This window comes from Pteropus vampyrus, unplaced genomic scaffold, assembly GCF_000151845.1.
Source record: "Pteropus vampyrus isolate Shadow unplaced genomic scaffold, Pvam_2.0 Scaffold57, whole genome shotgun sequence".
NCBI classification, from domain to species: domain Eukaryota; kingdom Metazoa; phylum Chordata; class Mammalia; order Chiroptera; family Pteropodidae; genus Pteropus; species Pteropus vampyrus.
The window spans coordinates 4,655,508-4,660,240 of NW_011888838.1; the positions used below are offsets into that span (position 1 = coordinate 4,655,508).

The window sequence follows — 4,733 nt, forward strand, 5'->3', positions numbered from 1 at the left end:
AATTATATCAAAAATCTCAGAAGCCCCACTGGCTGGTTGAGCCTGACTGACAAGAACAGTATTTACTGTCAGGTTCCATCTAAGCCAGGACTCGCTCTTCATGTCTTCATTCTTCAGACTGTAAGAATGTTAGACTCCCATCTCTTGAGATGGATTTTCTCCAATAATAAGAAGCACTTCATCAAATGGTTTATTTATATTTTTGAAAGCTAACTACAGTGGGCACCAGAACAGGAATAAAAGCAATAGCCTGCTTAGCTACCTGATCTTGGATTATTTCATTGAGAACCACAATTTTTAAGAGGGTGCTACTTTTCTGTGTTACATATTTTTTATTTCTAGAGAATAATGATCTTTTTAAAAATCCAAATATTTAGAGAACCCTAGCATATTAAAAAGTTCCGGAAATAAAATACTTGATTCAAATATATTTCAAACTTACAGATTTTATTTTCCTTAAATTTAAAAGAAAATATTTAGACAAAAACATTTAAAATTAATTTTTAATCTTTCAAAATATTAAAAATGAATTTAAGATAACTCAAAGAATTTCAGTTTAGTATAATGAGATAACAAAAGGTTATACATATTGCTCACTTATATGTTAGATGAAGGAAATCTGTATGTCACTCAAAATTATGTCTCTTTGTCATAAAAATTATTTTGAGCTGAAAGCAGTTGACAAGCAATAAATGCAGAAAAAGCTTCCCTTTTTCTGCCCAAAGGCAGGAAATAAATTTTCATTTTACTAGAGATGGCCCCTTATCAGCCCAGAGATGGCACCAGAGGAATCTGCAAACAATCTTGATAAACTAAGCCTTATCTTTCTAGTTCAGGAAGATATGGATCACCTATCCTAGGTGGAGATTCCTGGCCTAAACGCTATTGTCTTCTCAATTTTTCACAAATTTATAGTCTTTGTCTCAATGGTATAAAAAACTGTTTTGGTTACTTTTCTGGGTTTTCGTTCTCTTGTGAAGGCTCCCATGTACATGTAAAAATTCAATAAAATTTGTATGCTTTTCTTCTGTGAATCTGTCTTTGTCAGTTTACTTTTCAGACCTAGCCAGGGTCCTAGGAGAAGTTAAGAAAACTTTTTTTTTCCTTACATAGGCATTGTTCTAAGTGCTTTATGTGTCTCAAAAGCACTAAATTCTCACAATAAGCACATAAGATAAGTTTGTTACTATCTCCTTTATGTAAGTTTGAGGAAGAGTGTGTGAAGAGCATATATGGAGAATGAATTAAAAGTTAGGATTTAAGTATGTTTATGTTTGAGGTACCTACTAGACTTCAAGTGCAGATATTTAATAATACATTGGACAGCAAGTCTTCAGTTAAAGGCACAGGTCTAGGCTGGAGGGATAAATTCTGATTCATCTGCATATAGAGGATAATTAAGATCATGAGATTGGATAAACATACTACAGGTAGACAAGGAGTCTAAGGAATAATCCCTAGGGTATTAGAACTCTAGAGCTTCAAAAACAAGCAAACAATCAAAACCCAAAAAGCAATTAAACAATTGAGTTAACTTCTGTGATAGGCCAGTAAAAAGAAAAAAAAAAAAAAAAAAAAACCAGAAACACTGATTTAGCAGTGAGGAAATATTGTAAACAAAAGATATTTAGGCATAGTGCGGGGAAAGCCTAAATGAACTAAATTCAAGAGAGAAAAAGATGAGAGGATTAAGAAACAGTGAATAGTCTACAGCCATGCCCCCCTGAACATGCCCAGTCTCCTCCAATCTTGGAAGCTAAGCAGGATCAGGCCTGGTTAGTACTTGGATGAGAGACAATCTAGGAAGACCAGGTGCTGTAGGCTAAAAAAAAAAACAAAAAAACAAAAAAACAAAAAAACAAAAAAAAACAGCGAATAATGTAAAACTGTCTTGAAGTTTTGCTGTAAATAGCACAAAGAAATGTGGTAACAGTCAGATATTCTCAAGGAAAACTTTTATTTTTTTTTTATGAAAAATACCATAGCATGCTTTTGTGCTTTGAAAAATAATCTAGCCAATTTTGAAATAAATTAACAGCTGAAAGAACACTGAGACCAATTGTTAAGAATACTCTCTCTAAGCAGAAAGGGAGCATGAAATTCAGTTCAAAGTGCAGATTTGGGCTTTGACAAGAGGATGAGCTATTAAATTATGTGAAGGTTCTCGATACCATTGGGTCCACTACCCCTATTAATATCACATACTTGGTACCTTGGCCTTTACTATGCAAAAATTATAGTTCTATAATCTGTATCACCTTTGCATTTAATTTAAAAATATCAATAGAATGTCTTAAATGCAATACAAATTATAACAAATAATTTATAACAAAATAGTAATTAGTTTAATTTCTAGAACATGATTGCACTAGAAAACCTGATTAAGTAATTGAGTGACTTCAATGACAAGGAGAATCCATATTAGTATAAAAAGCACAGATATGAAATAATACATTTGTATTGTACTAATACTCAGTTGTGGGGGACAAATTAATTGTTGTGGGGGACAAATTAATTTTCAAAAGTGGTGAACAGCTATTGTTAAATTTCTGGACAAATTAAAGTAAAATCTTCCCTCAAGAATATAAGTTTAGTGAAGATGATGCAGGACAGAGCAAATTTCCCCAAGTGATGGAGAGACCAAGGCCTGCACCAAAAGAAGAATAGGATCCTTTGGCAGAGAGTGAAGAAAGGATTCAACACACACGCCAAAGTTATAGTCAAAAGGAACATTTATTGGAGAAGCAGTGACACTCCACTAAGTGTGGTCTCCTCTCAGAGACAGAGAGTGAAAGGGATGAAGAGAGGCTTGGAAAGATAGTGAGTGGAGAGGAGGCCTAGAGTTCAGGGAATTCAATTTATATATCATTTAGTTTCTCTGAGTTATTGTTTAAAAGACTTTGTTAATCCATTTCCTTTGATATGGACATACAGTGAGGAAGGGCAAGGGTATGCAGGGTGAAAAGGTAAGAATCTGTAGAGCGAAAGGCCCACTGGCAGTTCCTAGCCTTTAATCCATAGGTTCTTCATGGTTTTAGCCATAGAGAATGACTCTTGGTTCCTGTTTCCCCCTCACAGGTGTGGGGAATGGGTTGTTTGTTATCCAGCAGAAATCTTCTTTTGTTCCGCAGGTGTCCTCCTGTCCTGGCTGCAGGGCTGATCAGCATATTGCATTCTCTGATTGTGGCTTGATTAACATTTTTAATTCTCTTGCTTCCTCTCTACATTAAAATTAACTGTAAATTTAGTGTGTATTAAAGTCAGGACAATTTTTCTTTATGTTTACTTTCTAAGTAGAACTATATTGTAGGCATAGGTAACTATAAACAGATTTTTAAAATTTATTTATTTATTTTAATCAGTTTCAAGTATACAGTACATTGGTTAGATATCTATATAGTTCATAAAACAATCTCCCCCATTTCTCCCTCCCTCCTCTGGCCCTCTACTTAGCCAACATATTAATGATAACTGCATTCCCTATGCCATGCTCCCCATCCCCGTGACCATCTATCAACTACTAATTTGTACTTCTTTAACCCTTCACCCCATTCTCCTAGCCCCCCAACTCTCCTCCTCCCTGTCCGTCACCAAATTGTCCACTATATTTGTGAGTCTTATAAACAGATTTTTTAATGTACATGAATGAATGGCAAGACATTCAAAAGCCGAAAGGCATATAGAAAAACCCTGTTTCAAGAGCATGACTATCCTTTTTGTTGCAGTTTTTACAGGAGTCCCAGTCTCAGCCATCTAAAAGCTAGTGTTACCTCTCTTCTTAATTATTTTATGTGTGAAAATAACCCTAGGAATCTCTAGGTGGTGGGACTGATGTTTGAGAATCACTGATCTATAGAAACAAATATAAAAGCAGAGGAAATGAGTAAAAGTACAAGTTGTGTAACTGCACGCAAACTTCATTTCTTTAATATAGTTTTCTTTTCTCTGATTCAAGCTGGTTTTGTGTCTCACTTGCTTCCCACTCTCCACCCTCCCACCCCCCTTATACTCTGTATATCTGTTCCTTCAATCATTAAGCCTTAGGACATAAAATTAACCAAGCCTCAGGTCTATAATCCTGAGAACAATTGGTTTTGGTTGGATTTAGACTAAGGATGACATCTTGGGTTTAGATGTGTTTCAGCCCCAGGCCCATCGAGGCAGAACAACAACCCCATTCGGTATGGTGCCTTGGCTGATTTCAGAACCAGACACGGTGATCAGTTATCTTATCCCTCTTCAATCCTCCAATCAGTAGCACTCACGACTTCAACTCCCTTAGTTTCCATGACTACTGATTCTTCTCTATACAATCTGTACTCCTGAGACACTTGGGGAGCCAGGTCTTTGAGCAATAGCTCACCTGTCTATCTGGGACTTACAAGTCCCTAGTAAATCTTACTTTCTTTGCTGCAAAACCTGCATGTATCTCTTTGACTTAGATGCAGGTAGATGGAATTTCTTTTCTTTTCTTTTTTTTTTTTTTTGTCCCAATAACAGTTGGCTGGCTAAGGTGAGGGTTGGTGCAAAGTTAATTCTGTTTCCTAAATATGAGAGTGGGGAAGATGTATTGGAGGTTGAGAAGGAGAGAAAATCTATGAGTAAGAGAGATAATTTATTAAGGAAATATAGTAAGACTACTAAGAAGAGTTCTGGGCTCAGATAATGCTAGTGATCCAAAAATAGAGATCAGTCATTGTGGCTCTGTAACTTTTTTTTTTTTTTTTTTTTTT

The 4,733-nt window shown here is 35.5% G+C and overlaps 1 pseudogene; it reads left to right on the forward strand.

The window, feature by feature from the left end:
* Nucleotides 1-1,705: 1,705 nt before the first annotated feature.
* Nucleotides 1,706-1,824, forward strand: LOC111740101 (annotated as a pseudogene).
* Nucleotides 1,825-4,733: the final 2,909 nt, after the last annotated feature.